Below are 12,425 nucleotides of genomic sequence, written 5' to 3' on the forward strand. Positions count from 1 at the left end.
TCCCTGACCAAGGCCCTTTCCCCTGATTGCTTAGTCTTGGTGGTTCCAAACTTCTTCAATTTAACAATGATGGAGGCCACTGTGTTCTTGGGGACCTTCAATGCTGCAGACATTTTTTGGTACCCTTCCCCAGATCTGTGCTTTGACACAATCCTGTCTCCGAGCTCTATGGACAATTATTTCAACCTCATGGCTTGGTTTTTGCTCTGATATGCAGTGTCAACTGTGGGACCTTATATAGACTGGTGTGTGCCTTTCCAAATCATGTCCAATCAATTGAATTTACCACAGGTGGACTCCAATCAAGTTGTAGAAACATCTCAAGGATGATCAATGGGAACAAATCAAATCAAATTTGTCACATGCCAAAAACAACAGGTGTAGACCTTACCATGAAATGCTTACTTACAGGCCAACAATATACAGTGCCTTGCAAAAGTATTCATCCCCCTTGACATTTTTCCTATTTTGTTGCATTACAACCTGTAATTTAAATAGATTTTTATTTGGATTTCATGTAATGGACATACACAAAATAGTCCAAATTGGTGAAGTGAAATTTAAAAAAATTACTTGTTTCAAATAAATTACAAAAATAAAAAACGGAAAAGTGGTGCGTGCATGTGTATTCACCCCCTTTGCGATGAAGCCCCTAAATAAGATCTGGTGCAACCAATTACCTTCAGAAGTCACATAATTAGTTAGATTGCACAGAGGTGTACTTTATTTAAGTGTCACATGATCTGTCACATGATCTCAGTATATATACACCTGTTTTGAAAGGCCCCAGAGTCTGCAACAACACAAAGCAAGGGGTACCACCAAGCAAGCGACACCATGAAGACCAAGGAGCTCTCCAAATAGGTCAGGGACAAAGTTGTGGAGAAGTACAGATCAGAGTTGGGTTATAAAAAAATATCAGAAACTTTGAACATCCCACGGAGCACCATTAAATCCATTATTAAAAAATGGAAAGAATATGGCACCCCAAAAAAAAACTGCTATGAGAGGGCCGCCCACCAAATCTCATGGACCAGGCAAGGAGGGCATTAATCAGACAGGCAACAAGGAGACCAAAGATAAACCTGAAGGAGCTGCAAAGCTCCACAGCGGAGATTGGAGTATCTGTCCATAGGACCAGTTTAAGCCGTACACTCCACTGAGCTGGGCTTTACGGAAGTGTGGCCAGAAAAAAAAGCCATTGCTTAAAGAAAGAAATAAGCAAACACATTTGGTGTTTGTCAAAAGGCATGTGTGAGACTCCCCAAACATATGGAAGAAGGTACTCTGGTCAGATGAGACTAAAATTGAGCTTTTTGGCCATTAAGGAAAACGCTATGTCTGGCGCAAACCCAACACCTCACATCACCTCGAGAACTTCGTCCCCTAAGCATACTACTGAAGCAACAATGGTTTAAGGGAAAACATTTAAATGTCTTGGAATGGCTTAGTCAAAGCCCAGACCTCAATCCAATTGAGAATCTGTGGTATGACTTAAAGATTGCTGTACACCAGCGGAACCCATCCAACTTGAAAGAGCTCAAGCAGTTTTGCCTTGAAGAATGGGAAGAAATCCCAGTGGCTAGATGTGTCAAGCTTATAGAGACATACCCCAAGATACTTGCAGCTGTAATTGCTACAAAAGGTGTCTCTACAAAGTATTGACTTTGTTATGCACGCTCAAGTTTTCCGGTTTTTTGTCTTATTTCTTATTTGTTTCACAATAAAAAATATTTTGCATCTTCAAAGTGGAAGGTATGTTGTCTAAATCAAATGATACAACCCCACCCAAAAAATCTATTTTAATTCCAGGTTGTAAAGCAACCAAATAGGAAAAATACCAAGGGGGTGAATACGTTCGCAAGACACTGTACTTCAAGAAATAGAGTTAAGAAAATATTTACTAAATAAACTAAACTAAAAAAAATATATACAGTGAGGGAAAAAAGTTTTTGATCCCCTGCTGATTTTGTACATTTGCCCACTGACAAAGAAATGATCAATCTATAATTTTAATGGTAGTTTTATTTGAACAGTGAGAGACAGAATAGCAACAAAAAAATCCAGAAAAACGCATGTCAGTGGGCAAACGTACAAAATCAGCAGGGGATCAAATACTTTTTTCCCTCACTGTATATCAAAAAGTAACACGTGAAAATGACGTAACAATAACGAAGCTCTATACAGAGGGTACCAGTACTGAGTAAATGTGCTGGTTTACAGGTTTGTCGAGGTAATTTGTAAAGGGACTATGCATGGATAATTAACAGCGAGTAGCAGCAGTGTAAAAACAAGGGGGGGGGGGTCAATGTAAATAGTCCGGGTGGCCTTTTGATTAATTGTTCAATAGTCTTATGGCTTGATGGTAGAAGCTGTTAAGGAGCCTTTTGGTCTTAGACTTGGCTTCTCCGGTACCACTTGCTGTGCGGTTGCAGAGAGAACAGTCTATGACATGGGTGACCGGAATCTTTGAGAATTTTTTGGGCCTTCCTCTGTCACCGCCTAGTATATAGTTCCTGTAATGTACGGGGCCATACGCACGACCCTCTGTAGCGCCTCACGGTCAGATGCCGAGCAGTTGCCATACCAGGCGGTGATGCAACCGGTCAGGATGCTCTCGATGATGCAGTTGTATAACTTTTTGAGGATCTGGGGACACATGCCAAATCTTTTCTGTCTCCTGAGGGGGAAAAGGTGTTGTCGTGCCCTCTTCACAACTGTCTTGGTGTGTTTGGACCAAGGATAGTTCGTTGGAGATGTGGACACCAAGGAACTTGAGACTCTCGACCTGCTCCTCTTCAGCCCAGTCGATGTTACTCGGGGCTTGTTCGGCCCTCCTTTTCCTATAGTCCATGATCAACTCCTTTGTCTTGCTCACATTGAGGGAGAGGTTGTTTTCCTTGCACCACACTGCCAGGTCTCTGACCTCCCCCCTATAGGCTGTCTCATCATTGTCAGTGATCAGGCCTACCACTGTTGTGTTGTCAGGAAACTTAATGATGGTGTTGGATTCGTTCATGGCCACGCATTCGTGGCTGTACGGGGAGTACAGGAGGGGACTAAGCACGCACCCCTGAGGGGCCCCAGTATTGAGGATCAGAGTGGCAGATGTGTTGTAGCCTACCCTTACCACATGGGCCGGCCCGTCAGGAAGTCCAGGATCCAGTTGCAGAGGGAGGTGTGTTTAGTCCCAGGATCCTTTGCTTAGTGATGAGCTTTGTGGGCACTATGATGTTGAACGCTGAGCTGTAGTCAATGAACAGCATTCTCACATAGGTGTTCCTTTTGTCCAGGTGGGAAAGGGTAGTGTGGAGTGCGATTGAGATTGCATCATCTGTGAATATGTTGGGGCAGTAGGCAAATTGGAATGGGTCTAGGGTTTCCGGGATGATGGTGTTGATCTGAGCCATGACCAGCCTTTCAAAGTACTTCATGGCTACCGACGTGAGTGCTACGGAGCGGTAAGCATTTAGGCAGGTTACTTTCGCTTTCTTGGGCAAAGGGACTATGGTGGTCTGTTTAAAACATGTAGGTATTACAGACTCGGTCACGGAGAGATTAAAAATGTCAGTGAAGACACTTTCCAGTTGGTCAGCGCATGCTTTGAGTACACGTCCTGGTAATCCATCTGGCCACGCAGCTTTGTGAATGTTGACCTGTTTTAAGGTCTTGCTCACATTGGCTATGGAGAGCATGATCACACATTCATCGAGAACAGCTGGTGCACTCATGCATGCTTCAGTGTTGCTTGCCTCGAAGTGAGCATGAAAGGCATTTAGCTCGTCTGGTAGGCTCGCATCACTGGGCAGCTCATGGCTGGGATTCTCTTTGTAGTCTGTAATATTTTTCAAACCCTGCCACATCTGACGAGTGTCAGAGCCTGTGTAGTAGGATTCAATCTTGGTCCTGTATTGATGCTTTGCCTGTTTGATGGTTCATCTGAGGGTATAGCGGGATTTCTTATAAGTGTCCGGATTAGTGTCCCGCTCCTTGAAAGTGGCAGCTCTCTCCTTTAGCTCGGTGCGAATGTTGCCTGTAATCCATGGCCTCTGGTTGGAAAATGTGCGTACTATCACTGTGGGGACAACGTCGTCAATGCACTTATTGACAAAGCTGGTGACTGAGGTGGTCTACTCCTCAATGCCTTTGGCTGAATCCCGGAACATATTCCAGTCTGTGCTAGCAAAACAGTCCTGTAGCATAGCATCCGTGTCATATGACCACTTCCGTATTGAGCGAGTCACTGGTACTTCCTGCTATAGTTTTTGCTTGTGAGCAGGAATCGGGAGGATATCATTATTTTCCTCTGGTTGCACATGTGACATGCTGGTAAAAATGAGGTAAAACGGATTAAAGTTTGCCTGCATTAAAGTCCCCGGCCACTAGGAGCGGCGCTTCTGGATGAGCATTTTATTGTTTGCTTATAGCCTTATACAGCTCATTGAGTGTAGTCTTAGTGCCAGCATCGGTTTGTGGGGGTAAATTAAACTAAAGAGAAGGATAATCTCTCAAATCAGCTCAATCAAATCTCAAAGGGTGATAAGTGGTCCAATCTGACTACTAACACAGATATTTGATCCCATTAGTGCTTAGCGGTCCTCTACGCAGCCATTTTGGTGGTAAGTTACAGTACGGTCCCATAGAATAGAGTAGTGCAGTGGTTACCAACCCTGGTTCTGGAAAGCCTTTTAAGTTCAGGCTTTTCTTCCAGCCCAGCATTCAAAACATTCAATGTTATTCAACTAATCATGACTAGATCATTATTTGAATCATGGGTTGGAACAAAAGTCTCTACTAAAATACTAAAAAGTGTTCTAAAAGCAGTGAATGTGCTAAAAGCCTGTACTCTTGTGGCTCTCCAGGACCAGGGATTTTACCTCTGATGTAGTGAGTGGGTCATTGGGTCATTGGCCATCAGTTCTCCATCTGTTGGTCTTCAGTTTTCAGCCTGTTTCTCCAGCAGGCCCTTGAGGTGGGCGTGTAGCGGCTGGCACACAGCCTGGTAGCCCTGAGGGGTGAGGTGGAGGTAGTCAAACAGGTCCTGTTGGGAGATGCTGCAATCCGAGTGCACAAAGCCGGGTTCTACATTGAGGAGGGAGGCGTGGGGGAGAGAGGACACTGCCTCCTTGACCAGCTTGTTGACCTGGGCATTCCTCTCCCTTCAGGAGGTTGGGCATCTTACCCCTGGGCAGCACTCCTTGTGGTTGGAAACATACATGATAGCACAGGAGGCTGCTGAGGGGAGAACGGTTCATAATAACGTTCGGAATGGAGCAAATGGAATGGCATCAAACACCTGAAAACCATGTGTTTGATACAATTCAACTGATTCAGCCCCAGCTTTTACCACAAGCCCATTCTCCCCAATTAAGGTCCCACCAACCTCCTGTGCATGATAGTCACTAGATGGCCTTGCTAGAAAGGACAAACGTGCCAATATAGTTAGCAATGACAATGGAGTCCATAAAGTATGCAGTTCATCATTTAGGTTTGGGTTATCATGAAGGTTAATGGTTGTAAAGGGGATTTTCCAGGTGAACAAAAGGGAGAGCAGTCAATCACAATTTAAATTATTTCAGTTTATTACAAGAATTCAGGGAGAACATCTCCAGAGCAGAAGCCAAGAGAAATGTCTAACGGGCTTCTCTGAGAGGGAACTTATATATTAATCCCACTGCACCGAGTGTTGAGTAAACAACAGCCCGAGAGGCTTGTAGGAAGTCACAACATCAGCTGCTACAGAATCACAGTGTCACAGATACATTATCAGTGTGTCCTCTGCAAAGTCTTTCAGCAAACTTTAACTATAACATTCAACACTGGCAGACATTTGATTCAGGCAGTTAAACAGGTCAAAGGAAGGAACATCAGTACTTAGTAACAGTAAATGAAATACAGGAAAATGATTAATCAAACATTTCCCATTACAATGGTTTAAGTCACATGTGGTAGAAAAGAGGAAGAAAAAGAAAAGAGTGTAAGCCTTCGGCAGCTTGTCCTTGATGAGTTGGACTATGGCCATAATGCCTCCACAGATCTGTTCTGCAGTGTGACCGTGATTATGGGTGCCCACCCACAGCACCACAACCTGGTTGAGGCAGAGGCACAAACATCAACTTGGTGGGCAGTTTCATTCATACCACTTGATTTAAAAGCATTTTCAATGATTGATTGTGAAAGTGATTTTTGGCCTGAGAACAAGCTTGGGACCATGGGTCTGTGCAGACATTAGGGTTTATATCTGAACAATGAGTAGTGTATGATCAACTCTAATGTAATGTACTAACGTGTTGTCTTTGTGTATACATACTTTTGGGCTGATGTGGGCCAACTCTCCATTGCTCAATCTCCACAAGACATGCTGTGTTTCGTCACCACCCACCCCAAAGTTGAGAGTGTGGAGAACATCTGACAAAGACACATCAACACAACATCAGTATGTCAGCTAGAATAAAATAGCAGCTGTTACTCAGTCGTGCAACTGGTTACCACCAGTGGTAAAGAGCGCCACAGTCAGGCAAAAAATCTGAATGTTCTATCAAAGTGAGAACAATTAGTTTCCCTGGCTGATATAGCTGCTACTAACAAATACATGAATGCTCTAAATACATCTCCTTATGAAAAGGCGTCCACTGGTCAACCAACTCAATGTATTACTAAAACTTGTGGTAACCAGATGATCCCAATAATATAGGCACCTTAGTAAACGATGGTATGTCCTATTGCAAACTGTCTGGGACTCATTGTTGTTTACCTGTTAATACTCAAATACACTCAAAAATATTTGACTTACTAAATCAAAGACTAAATTAACTGCAATACACTGGTCTCAAATATATTAGCATAACTAGGCTACACAGAACCCAAGGACGACCCATTGTACAATTATATATTTTTATAATTTTATAACTTGTCCCATTCCAACATGCCTAGCTCTGCCCATTGGGGCGTGGTTCATGGAGCGCTCTTTGAAATAAATTCTCCTCGCATCTTCGTATTCCTCCAGATCGATTTACAATATATCACAACACCTTCTTCTATGGTATCATGGCGTTCTTCAAACAAACGTTTAAAGTGCATGGTGCCACTTACTGTGCTGGAATGTACGATCAATCAGGCTGCATGTTCTGCCCAATTCTGTACTACCATTAAAATAAAATACCCAAACAATCTGTACTAACTTCTACCACAACCCCCCTCCCAAAAAACACCTCCCCAATCCCCCGACCACATTAAACTTGATCTATATCACGCTGAAATACTCCATCCTTAGGATTGTTCAGCTTGTCAACAACCATTTCAACATTTCAACACTGCGTTTCCACATGAACAGGTGATGAGATAGATTACTCCCTTGGTCTTGCATGAGATGATACCCCTAACAGGGATTTATCTACCTGTATGTGGGTGTCTGAAGAAGGATTTCTGTATAGTGCTATTGCACTGTGCGCATGAGCCACATTTGTAGTTCCCATTTGGAATGGGTGTCATTTTGTATACAAAACAAATGTTACTATGTGAATGAATGTCGCCGACAACCATGTAAAGGTAACTTCTATCGCAAACTGAATTATGACCCTACCCTAGAATTCCTGCATACATTAATATCACATCCACAGTGGAAAGTTGTTTGAAATCAGGACAAATCACCAAAAGAGAAGTGGAATTTCTATGTGTCAAATTTCCTAAGATACCAACTTTTTATACAGCCGCTAAAATACACAAACAAGTGCCATTGTAGCAGCAATCGACTCTCTGACATCCAACATTTCTACGTTTGTGGATTACCACATTAAACCAATGGTTGAGAATCTCCCATCTTATGTCGAAGACACTAGTCACATGATCTCATTGATAGAGGGCTTAGGAAGGATACCAGAGGGCACCCTGCTGGCCACTTTTGATGTGGAGAGCTTGTACACTAACATCCCACACACCGGAGGCTTGCAGGCGCTGCAACATTTCCTTCAGCATAGAGACTCTACTCTTGCTCCATCCAATGATTGCATCTTACAACTTACTGAACTGATATTATCCAATAACTACTTTGTCTTTGAGCCAGACCTTTTCCTTCAAATTCAGGGTGTAGCCATGGGCTCCCCTTTCCCCCCCAACTATGCAAACATATATATGGGACAATTTGAGGAAGCACTCCTTTACAAAACAGAGACACACCCCTACTTTCTAAAATCCTCCTATGGAAGAGATACATAGATGATGTCTTTGTGCTCTGGGAAGGAAGTCAGCAGGAACTAAATGAATTCCAAACTCTAGTAAACGAGAGCTCTGAATAGCTCAAATTCACCATGCAGACTGATGAGAGAAAAGTAAACTACCTGAACTTATGGATCATCAAAGAGAATGATGCATTACACACAGACTTACACACAAAGCCCACAGACACAATACCTTGCTATGTGTGGATAGTATGCATCCCCTTCCCCTCAAGAATGGTCTACCATATAGCCAGTTATGCAGGGTTCAACGAATCTGTGGCCACCAGACAGATTTTGACAGCGATGCTAAAAAAAATGACAGATAAATTAAAAATGAGAGGCTACAAGGACAAAACTCTTGATGCTGCAATTATGAAAATATCCTAGTGGTTAGAGTGTTGGACTAGTAACTGAAAGGTTGCAAGATCAAATCCCCCAGCTGACAAGGTAAAAATCTGTTGTTCTGCCCCTGAACAAGGCAGTTAACCCACTGTTCCTAAGATGTCATTGAAAATAAGAATTGGTTCTTAACTGACTTGCCTAGTTAATAAAGGTACAAAAAAATGGGACGGTTACTGGATATCCTTCTCTAAAAATATTGACCCCTACTGGTCTGAATATTGACTTTGATCTCAGGTCCTTCTTAGGAACAATTTCTCATTTTTCTTTTATGAACAAGTTTTATGATTTGATATATCCTTTCTACAGCTCATTAGCGAACACCTAAGATGTTCCCCTGTTGATGATGCTTATTATGCATTAAGGTTGAACCAAAAGATGACATGTAACAAATATGAAATGAAATACAAAACTATTAAATATATGAAATTCAATTAAACAATACTGTATGTTAATGCTAATATTATGTACAATATTTAATTATGTTTCTATATGATAACAATAGCCTAATATATTTAATATGCCATAAAATTGTTTTTTTTAACAGTTTCACTAATTCATTCTAATTAACTTATATGACACACCCCTCACTATTGTCATTGCTTGCACTATTTGTCTACATAACCTGGTTCAAGAATTCATGACATTACCCTGAAGAAGGCACAATGATGCCAAAACGTTGGTAAATTCCCAATAAATTACTGGGAGTTTATATATGGAGTGTGCGACTCTTTATTTTGATAGTTTATAGTTTATTTGCCGTTAGTCAGCACCTCCACACAAAATAATTTTTCTGGGTGTGCGCCAACTCATCTTTTTTATTCTATGAAGATCCTGACAAACAGTTCTTGTGCTGACGTTGCTTCCAGAGGCAGTTTGGAACTCGGTAGTGAGTGTTGCATCCGAGGACAGACCATCTTTACAAGCTATGGTGCCGTTCTGTGAGCTTGTGTGGCCTACCAGTTCGCGGCCGAGCTGTGGTTGCTCCTAGACATTTCCACTTCAAAATAACAGCCCTTACAGTTGACCGGGGCAGCTCTAGCAGCGCACAAATTTGACTAACTGACTTGTTGGAAAGGTGGCATCCTATAACGGTGCCATGTTGAAAGTCTCTGAGCTCTTCAGTAAGGCCATTCTACTGCTAATGTTTGTACATGGGCACTGCATGTCTCTGTGCTTGTCACGGATCCCTCCGGAACTTTTATCACGCACACCAGTCCCTTATTCCCACTGATTAGTATTTGTATATATGTGCCCTTTGGTTTCCATTGGGGTGTCGATTATTGTTACAATGTCCGTTGGTGTGTGTGAGTACCTGTGCTGTGTGTTTTGGGCTTTTGTGCTCTTGTGGATTGCGCAGATGATTACAGGTCTCGTCCCATGTGATAATCATTGTGCGTGTGTGTTATTTAATCGAGGTACTCCTCGCTCTTTTGTTTGGGGTTTCTACCCTGTGTGTTTTGTTACGTGTTTGTTTGGTCTTCGTCCCGTGCCCTTACATGGCACGCCGTAATTTGGGGTATAATAAAAAATCCTATTACGCATTCCTGCGCCTGTCTCCCGATCCTTCACGCCAACGTGACAGTGCTCGATTTTATACACCTGTCAGAAACGGGTGTGGCCGCATACACTAATTTGAAGGGGTGTCAACCTAGTTTTGTATATATAGTGTAGCAAGAAGTAAGACAAGGACAAAACATTTGACAATAACAAGAAGAGGAGTCTTGAATCAGCACACATTAGCAAAATAAAAAGTGTAATCTACAATGTCGCAAACTATCCAAAAATGGAGTTGGGGTGAACACTAATCAATGAAGCTACATGTGTAGCTATTCAATAATAGCAGCAAACTGAGTAAAAAAGCACATTTAATTGGCATCATCTCATCAAGTGGCTCATCATTATTCCTATTATTACCTCTTAAAGCGCTCGTCCCGTATGCGGGATCAATATCCAGCGAAAAATCATATCGCCATATTCATAACCGCACCATTACAGAATTTTATACATTTTTTTCTCAAACATAGGACTATTTTACATCGTTTTATAGATACATCTCTCCTGAATCGAACCACGTTGTCCGATTTCAAAAAGGCTTTACAGCAAAAGCAAAACATTACATTATGTTAGGAGAGTACATCGTCAAAATAGCCACATCGCCATTTTCCAACCAACCACATGCATGACAAATAACCAAAACACAGCTAAATGCAGCACTAACCTTTGACAATCTTCATCAGATGACACTCCTAGGACATCATGTTACACAATACATGCATTCTTTTGTTCGATAAAGTTCATATTTATATATAAAAACAGCATTTTACATCGGCGCGTGAAGTTGATAAAATATTTTCCCTCAAATTCATCCGGTGAATCAGCGCTACAATTTACTAAATTACTATTCGAAAACATTTTTTAAATTGAATATTGTCATTCAAAGAATTATAGATTAACATCTCGTGAATGCACCCGCATTGCCAGATTTAAAAATAACTTTACTGGGAAATCACACTTTGCAATAAAAGGGGATGCTATGCTCAGAATAATAGGCTAGGCGATACAGGTTAGCGCCATCTTGGAACAATCTAATATCAAATATACTCTTGCATACTATTGTAAATATTCCCTTACCTTTGATTATCTTCATCAGAAGGCACTTCCAGGAATCCCAGGTCCACAACAAATGTAGTTTTGTTCGAAAAAGGTAATAATTTATGTCCCAATAGCTTCTTCTTGTTAGCGCGTTCCGAAGGCTACTCAAAATGTACCGTAGTGCGCGGGACTTGTCGTCACGAATATGCAAAAAATATATATTTAAGTTCGTTCAAACATGTCAAACGTTGTATAACATAAATCTTTAGGGCCTTTTTCAATCAGAGCTTCAATAATATTCAAGGGGGACGATTGCATTGTCTTTCTAAACATTTCGAAAGGGGAGGGTAGCCAGGGGCGCCCGCGTCATAATGGTAATGGCCCTCCCCCTGTGACCAACTTCCAAAGCCTCTCTTTCGGTCAGTTTGTACCATAGAAGACTCAAACCACTTTGTAAAGCCTGGTGACATCTAGTGGAAGCCTTAGGAAGTGCTCAATGAATCCTAACTCACGGTGTGTTTTATAGGCAAAGTGCTGAAGGTGAGTCCACAAATCAGATTTCCACTTCCTGTTAGGATCTGTCTCGGGGTGTTGACTGCCATATGAGTTCTGTTATACTCACAGACACCATTCAAACAGTTTTAGAAACTTTAGGGTGTTTTCTATCCACATCTACTAATTATATGCATATCCTAGCTTCTGAGTTTGAGTAGGAGGCCGTTTAAAATGGGCACGTATTTTTTTCAAAATTCGCTGTAGCGCCCCCTATCCTAGGATATCATCAAGAGGTTGCGTTAAATCCATGCTCGAAATTAATGGAGGGAAGGAATGGAAGAGACGAGGAGAGAAACTCTATATGGAATGGATAGAGGATGGTTGGGTATTGTCCCCCGATGGAGTTCCCACAGGAGGCGAACCAGGTAGAATACTGTGAGCATTGAAGCGGAAAACTCAGAAAGCAGAGGGGGAATGGAAGAAAGAGGGAGAACCCAGAAAAGGTAAAATCAAGGAAGCAATGGAGAAAGCCAGACAGAAGGAGAGAATAGGACTGACAATGATGGAGAAACTTAAGAAAATGGGGAAAGAAAAACAAAGTAAAGAGGAGGAACAGGAAAAGACAGAGAGGACTCCCATGGCTCCCACAGAGACACCATCTAAACCCAAATTATACCCCTCCCTGGCTGACCAGGGGTGGCGGGAGAACCCAGATAACGA

At 42.0% G+C, this 12,425-nt stretch overlaps 1 long non-coding RNA gene and 1 pseudogene across 1 annotated transcript; both read right to left on the reverse strand.

Moving 5' to 3' along the window:
• Positions 1-4,491: 4,491 nt before the first annotated feature.
• LOC106578736 (platelet-activating factor acetylhydrolase IB subunit alpha2-like) lies at positions 4,492-5,255 on the reverse strand (annotated as a pseudogene).
• Positions 5,256-5,562: 307 nt separating this feature from the next.
• On the reverse strand, positions 5,563-6,480 carry LOC123728695 (uncharacterized). Its single transcript, XR_006760315.1, has 2 exons — positions 6,311-6,480; positions 5,563-6,088 (listed from the first exon to the last, which is right to left on the reverse strand). It is a non-coding gene; the product is annotated as an uncharacterized lncRNA (long non-coding RNA).
• Between the last annotated feature and the right edge of the window lie 5,945 nt (positions 6,481-12,425).

The sequence above is a fragment of the Salmo salar genome, chromosome ssa02 (assembly GCF_905237065.1).
Source record: "Salmo salar chromosome ssa02, Ssal_v3.1, whole genome shotgun sequence".
Taxonomy (NCBI): domain Eukaryota; kingdom Metazoa; phylum Chordata; class Actinopteri; order Salmoniformes; family Salmonidae; genus Salmo; species Salmo salar.